General features: G+C 48.5%; 2 long non-coding RNA genes across 4 annotated transcripts; one reads left to right on the plus strand and one right to left on the minus strand.

Annotated features, from left to right (window-relative positions):
• The first annotated feature begins 609 nt into the window (after positions 1 to 609).
• On the plus strand, positions 610 to 4506 carry LOC127316805 (uncharacterized). 3 transcript variants are annotated; one of them, XR_007860657.1, is made up of 4 exons: positions 610 to 874; positions 1904 to 1992; positions 2081 to 2143; positions 2217 to 4506. It is a non-coding gene; the product is annotated as an uncharacterized lncRNA (long non-coding RNA). The 3 variants fall into 3 exon arrangements; XR_007860656.2 differs by lacking the exon at positions 610 to 874 and having other exon boundaries at positions 1778 to 1992; XR_007860655.2 differs by lacking the exon at positions 610 to 874 and having other exon boundaries at positions 1778 to 2143.
• LOC127316804 (uncharacterized) lies at positions 1060 to 6832 on the minus strand. Its single transcript, XR_007860654.2, has 3 exons — positions 6379 to 6832; positions 1874 to 1913; positions 1060 to 1784 (listed from the first exon to the last, which is right to left on the minus strand). It is a non-coding gene; the product is annotated as an uncharacterized lncRNA (long non-coding RNA).
• Positions 6833 to 7405: the final 573 nt, after the last annotated feature.

Below are 7405 nucleotides of genomic sequence, written 5' to 3' on the forward strand. Positions count from 1 at the left end.
GAACCATTTCTACCCGGCCTTTTCTCCTCGTCTAATCAAATGCTCCCTTTCCGTGGATGCTGTGTGAAACGGAACGGCTACACTCGGATGGTTCGGCTAGCAGATCGATTAACGGCCCTATTTGAAGCCAATCAACATCTGCCTTGGTTCCGCTGCAATCTGAAATTTGCCTTCTAATCTGGTATGGAGGGAGTACCTCCAATCCCGTTCCTTCAATTTTCTTCCTCTCTCCTCCATTCCATACAAGCCAGCGGTTGGAGAAGTCGTTGACATCGACCTACGCCCGGCGTTCGGTTCTGGCAAGAAGAGTTGGTCAGCGACCCACCAAGCGACGCAAGCTGCTGCGGGTGGTGGTGGTGGCGGCGGCGGCCATGGCGAAAAGGCTGAAGTGGCTTCTAATTCTTGAGGAACGCGCTCTTCGGCGATTTGCTAGAGAGTGGGAAAATCGGCCGCCTCCGATCTCCTCTCACTTCCTGAGGAGGCCGGCACCGAACTCGGGAGGTTGCACGGATACGGCAAGAAAGCCACGTATCGGGGGTCGGACACGTTCGGATACGCGGATACGGCTGGATACCTATCCCGTACGTATCTGACGATTTTCCATTTTTCGAAAAAAGAAAATAAAGCGGATACGCAGTGGATACGCCCACGATACGGCTGGGGGATACGGGAACCCCAAACCCCAGGAGTTATACAGCGACCCATCCCATTCCCCTGTCGTCTGCTCACATCCCGAGCCCAGGACCTGGGCGTCGCCGTCACGCGCCGCCACACTGCAGGAGATCTCCGGCCACCTGTGCTGCTGCGCCGCCTCGCCGGAGGAATGGTCCAGCCACCGAGCAGACCCTCCGCCGCCCTCCGCCGCCCTGTGCAGGTCCGTTTCACCTCCTCTGATCTTCTCTTCTCTGTTTCTTCTTTGTCCTGACATTCTGTCCGAATTAATTTTGCTGGCTTGCTGAATTCCGCCAAAGAAGTCCGCCGCTGCACTGTGCAGATGAACCACCGGCATGTATCAGACGAGACCAGACTGCTAGAATCTTATTTTTGTAGATAAATCTGGAATCTAGTTCACTCGATTGAATGGGATAGAACAAAGAAGTATAGAACACCTCAATTGAATTGGAATGTCCGGATATACATCTAGAATTCTATACTCCCATATAGTAATTCTTATTCTCGTACAACAATCAGTAATTTATATATATTATTAATATTTATTACATATATACAAACGTATCCCCGTATCCGTGTTTTTGAAAAATCGCCGTATCGCCGTATCGCGGTATCCGTATCCGTATCGCCGTATCGTGATCCCCGGCGGCCAGGAGCTGCGGGAGAGATCGACTAGGTCCTCCCCGCGCTTGGCCTCCCTTTCATTGGTTTGTGAGGTGGCGCAGCCGCCCTAATTGAGGATGAAGAGCCCCGCCATGGCCGGCGCCATGGGGCCAGCAGCGCCCTTGCCTCTGGCGACAAAGGAGCCCCACTCGACGTTTCATGGTCAACGCTGCGATGGAAACGGCCGCGGCCTGGCACGCACCGATTGCCGCCGTGGTGCCTATCCTCTTGCGGACTGCGTCCTGTAGAGAAGCAGCCGTGGGGGCTTGCGCCGCCGGACGCTGACAACAGGCTTACAATTCACTTTCGTTCTTGATTCAGTCCTTTTGATTGGTGGACGATGTCTTGGTGGCCACCGGCCAGATCGTCCTGCTTCTGTGTCGTGGTTGTTGGCACACAATAGCAAACAATGGAGATGGACACCGCCGGTTCCAGCCGGGCCTGCAGCACTATAACAAATTTCAGCAAGTTTTGTTTTATATTGCAAGTTCCCATATATTGATGATAGAAATTTTCATCAATGCATTGGTTCACTTACAAGCTGATCTTTCTTTTCTGGTGACCTCAGATTCTGAGTGCTGCAAAGAACAACATCCATTTGTAAACGATTGCTGCGTGAGATTCAAGATAATAAAATAACGTAAATCTATTCCATTGGTAAGCTATTTTCTCTATTTTCTTTTCCATATTGCAATATTTGTACATATATGTATTTCAAGGAGATCATACGCCGTCCGTTCGGCAGCCAACCAGCAGCGACCGCCGGCCACAAGTCAGGGAGGCGACCGTCCGCCTGCGCTGGGCTGCTGTGAGTTGGCTGATCGGGTTAGTTCATTTTGCTGGTGACAACCTATCTGACGACTTGACTATGACATTTCCAGATATTGATTATGGAACATGAGTCTATGGAAAATCGAGCAATTCAGGCTAATTCTTTCTCTTGCGACGCTATTGCTGATCAGAGATATTCAGGTTCTTCTGGAAATGTTATTTTGGTTTTCAATCATTTGTCCTGAACTCCTATTGCACTATGAAGATATTTGCACAAGGTGATTATATCTCGTGCACTTCTGAATTCTGGAGGCAAAACGGCTTCCATTCAAGCAAGCTTTACAAGGAAGGCTCTTGAATGGGTGAGGTTAACTTCACTATTCTTTCCCTTCAGTAGTTCTGGTGAACATGATGATTTCTGATAAAGGTGAACATGCTGATTTCTTGACATACAGATTAACACCATGCTACTATTCATGCAAGACATTTTTCTGTTCACATATTTCTTTTCACTTTATTTTAGATTGTGTTTATAGGAAATTCATGTCTGTTTAATGAGTATGTGAGATGTTCCTAGGTTTTGTGTAATATAAGAAGTAGCTCAGCTATGTTAATTGTTTATTTCATAAACATATCTACGATAGCCATTAAATTTTTCGTTCATATGTATCTATACTTTTATCTTATTTTCATGTTTGCGCAATGATCTGCTGGGTTGTTAGTGCAAAGGGGGTCAACTACCTCTTGCTTGCTCGAAACCTTTGATACGGAATCCGATCTGAGAATCGTTTAGTTCATAGTCTGGTGCACCTGTTTAGTTGATAGCATAAGATACTACTTTGTCACAAAAGCCAATTTCCCATCTTATTGGATGATTTCCTAATTATATGAATCAGGGTTGGAAGCAGGCAAACTATTCGGTAAGATTTAAGTAGTTACTTACCTCATGATAAAAAAATTAGTATTGCTTCCTGCATTTTTCTTTTATTTTTTGGGCGATGTCGTTCACTACATGAATGATTCAAGAATATTAATTATTTAGTGTGTTTGATACCTCTTCCATGTATTCTACAGTGGCCCTGGTCTACTGAGTGTAGTTATTGCTTATGTCAGTTCTTCCTACAATCTCGGATGATATTTACCCAGGGTTGTTTGAGCAGGTGATATTTATTCGCTTAACCAGCATGGAGAATGATTTCTACTTCCTACAGTGGCGCTTTCCATCATTAAACAAACAAAAAAAACATTTGCAGGTGTATGTGTTAGATTTTTCCCCGCAGTCTCGAATAGTTCTGACCCGCACCCGGTTTGTTGAGCATGTGATTTGCTAAGGGAACGTGCTTATCCTAGGATAAGCGGGCCTACTTTTAGAGCAAAGAGAACACAGATGGCATGGGTAACACAACCTACACACACTCAACGAAATGGATATTACTAGGTCATTGTTATGTTGTCAGTATGTTTCTATATTGTGGCGCTTCCTACTGGTACCAAGAGCGTAACAAACGTTTGAGCAACAACCATTGTGCATATACAGGTTGCTGCCGCGGTGGATGGGTCAGTTCGCTTTATGTGCATGATTCGCGAATGTAACTCCATGTTTTCTTTTATGTCTCTTGGCACTCATGTTGACACAAGTGTAAATATGGGTAATGGCCAATATGTTCTTAAGATCTGTGGAGCTGTTTTTCATGAGATTGGTTCTTTGCTATCTCCAGAGAGAGATCATGTCCCTAAGTTTGCTCAGTTGTATTTTATGACACCCAAAATGAGCTGGATAATAGGATGGGAATATTTGGACCAGATGATGACATCGAGGATGGCGCTGCTGATAATAAGGTTGCTGGGGTGAATGAGCAGTCATCGCCTGATTACGCCCTTCTATTATTTGAGTATAGGTTACTTCAACTTAGCGGCTAATGCTTTTTGTTCATGTTTATTCTGTTTTTGTGCTCAGGTTTCATCCTACGATGAAGCTATTGATGCCATCATTAACGAGTCTCTTCCTGTTTAGGTGCTGTTAGGGTAACCTCTTAGATTTTACTTTCCTTTGTTATTTCTATTAAAATCCGCAACTTCAGAGCTGACCATATAAAGTAAATTGCAGGTTCATGGTCATATTCAGCAGTCCATCTAAAAAAAGCACCTCTGTTCATGGTTACTGTGTTCAAAAGCTATGTTCGGAAGCTCAAGACCTAAAGTTGCTTAATGCACTCAGTTCAATAGAAAGATTTCCTGAACGTTTTTAGGCAGTAGAAAAAAGAATACAACCGCTTCTTTGTTTTGTACATTTCCAAGCGATGTCCTGACAACTACTTCCGACTGTTTGATCTGTATTGTGTGTTATCCTGCCTATGTCTATATGCGGTACACAGATATATAAGTTTGCTTTTCTGTTCACTGTTTTATGCTGATTAATTGATTGTCATTGTTCTTGAGAGCACGTGATGGTTGTGACCTCTTAGATTTGAGGGCATCTCCAGCGGCGCGACGCAAACGGACGCTGAGCGACCGTTTGTGTCCGCCGTGACCGAAAATGCGTCGTGCACCACCTCCAGCGGCGCGACGCAAAGTGACCGGGCCATCCGCAGAGACGCGCAAAGTGTCCGCTCGGTCCTCGCACGGGCCCGCCTGGCAGCGGCACAACTGCTTCGTCTTCGGGCATTACTTCCGGGCGGCGCGCTGCAGCCTTCGCAGGGCCGCGTTAATGGCGTGCCTCGGCTTCCGCGAGCGTGCGCAGCTAGTAGACGTTGCACTGGCAGGCTATTGAAGGCGATATGGCGTCGGAGCCTTTTAAATGGACGCTGCCGGCGTCCATTTCGACGACCAAACCATTGCCAAATCCCACAGTATCCACCCCACCGACGCCATGGGAAAGAAATGCTGGCCGTTCCGCAAGACGAAGAACGACCAGGAGGCAAGCGGCTCGCGTTCCGGCAAGAAGGCAAGGGTCGGCCGGTACGTCCGCGTTGAGCTCGCGCAACAGCTATGGGAGGAAAACCGGCCTGTGCCATGGCCGGACGCGAACTTGCCGGGAGGGGGCTGGTACCTGAACTCGCGGCGCGTGCCGGTCCCCCCCGTGCCGCGCGAGGGCCGAGAGCGGCGGGACGAGGTGCGCCACCGCCGAGCGATCTTGCCGCCGGATCTGCGGGAGGATGAGGCGTACGCGCTGAACTCCTACAACTGGATTTCATTCGGGACGTGGGAGTTCGACGCGCGCCGCCGCGCTGGCTACCTCGGCGACGTGGACTTCTTCGACCGAGAGATCGCCGCAGAAGAAGAAGAGAACGACGAGGAGGACGCGGACGACGAGGAGGACGCGGACGAGGACGTCGACATGGTCGACTACGACCACGACGACGGCGGGCCGGCGTGGGATCCGGAGACCCAGCCGCCGGACCTTTCCGAGGATGAGGCCATTGCCATGGCACTGGCCAACGCACAGACGAGCTCAACGAGCTCGCTTTGTGGGAGGGCTCGCAATCCAGTGCGGGAGTCGGCGTCGCGCAGTGAGGCCGGCGACTCCTTCCGGCTACGCCGACGCGTTCCAACGACCGCGCTTCCGCCCGCTGCTCCGGCGTGGGATCCCTGGCCACAGCCTCCTGCCCATGCGGCGGTACCTCCTCCACCGCCGGCGTACGAGCTTCCATGGCCGACGCCGGAGTTCATTAACCTCGTCAGCGACGACGACCAGTAGGCAGCAGCAACTTTTAGCCCGCCTTTATGGCTTTTTTATGTTTTTTTTAACGTAAATTATGGTTGCATGAATGAAAAAAAAAAAATTTATGCGTCGCGCCACTGGAGCCACCCCGACGCGTCCGTTTCGACGTCCGAAATGCGTCGCGCCGCTGGAGATGCCCTGAGTCAACCTACAGCCTAAAGCTGCCTAATCAATCTAGCATACAGATTCTGAGTGGGAAACCTGTGATAGGGAGAGCACCAATAAAACAGAATACTCACAATTCAGTAAATAATCGACTGCCTAAAGTTAAAGCTATTCCATCGACGATGTTTGTTTTTCCTTCAATTTTAGGGAAAGACCATACTGAAGATTTGTCCTTGCTTCAATTCTTAACTACCAGCCGTGGTACTAGCGAGTAAATTTACCAAACTGAGCAAACTAATGGCATGTTTCAAGCCATTGAAGCTACTCTCTCCCTGTACCCTTTGCACTTCAGATTCTTAGAGAGGATAATTTTGATTCAATTCTACTCGGGAGCTACAGCGAAAATAAGCAGTACTGCCAAAGCACTAGGAGAAAAGATAACGTACCTACCACTGATGTCTCAATCCACGCTCGCTCCTGCTCCAGTTAGCTCGCCGGCCGCTCTGCAGCGGACAAGGGCGCGCATCGCCGCTCCTGCACCGCCCTCCGCCCCAGCTCCATAGGGAGCCCACGCCGTCGGCCTCGCACCCCCACTGTGGACCGCCCAGCAGCTGCACAGAGTCCGGATCTGCCATCCCGCCCTCGGCAGCGACGACGTACTGCCGACGAAGCTGGTGACCGACCGCTCTCATGGCGGCCGTCTCTATTCCCCTTCCACGCCTCCGGTTCACACTATTCTCACCATTTTGCTTTCCGAAATTGCTCACTTGGTCTTTTTCTTTATTTCTTCTAATTCTGTCCCATCTCCGCATCATGTACAGTAGATTTTTTTTGGAGTATCAGGTACAGTAGATAGTGCCATCAGACTAGGGGTGACTCACCTACGTGTGGGCTGCATTGGATCACTGTGATACTAACTCTTACGAAACTGAATATTTGTAGTGCAGCTAACAAATTAAATTTTATTATAAGCGCCATATTGTTGCTCTTCCATTGTCTGAACCATGATATTCTCCGTGACCAGCTTTTGTATTGACAGTTTACTGATAGTGGAATAGTTGTAGTGCTCTATATAATACCGGTATATATATACGGATATATAAAGGCTGGCTGATTTCAAGCGCTCTGGACAGCTGAACCTCATACGGCACTGTTCACAAGCTATTTTTTGCCAATCAAAACGCGACACGTTGGTAGGATGCTACAGAAACAGAGGCGAACAGTGATGAACAGTGTCGTGAACAGTGCCGGTGGATAAACAACAGAGGTGAACAGTGCTGAACAGTGTCGCGAACAGTGCCGGTGGATAAACATTACTCGATGAACAGTGCCGGTTGCCATGAACAGTGCTATCAGCAACCACACGTATGAAAGAGTGCAGATTTTTTCTCCTTTTGCGGTAATTTTCCAACGCAATATTTGACACAAAAAATAAAAAATTTAATATATTTTTCAAACATTTGGGCCGTTTAG

This window comes from Lolium perenne, chromosome 7 (assembly GCF_019359855.2).
Source record: "Lolium perenne isolate Kyuss_39 chromosome 7, Kyuss_2.0, whole genome shotgun sequence".
NCBI classification, from domain to species: Eukaryota; Viridiplantae; Streptophyta; class Magnoliopsida; order Poales; family Poaceae; genus Lolium; species Lolium perenne.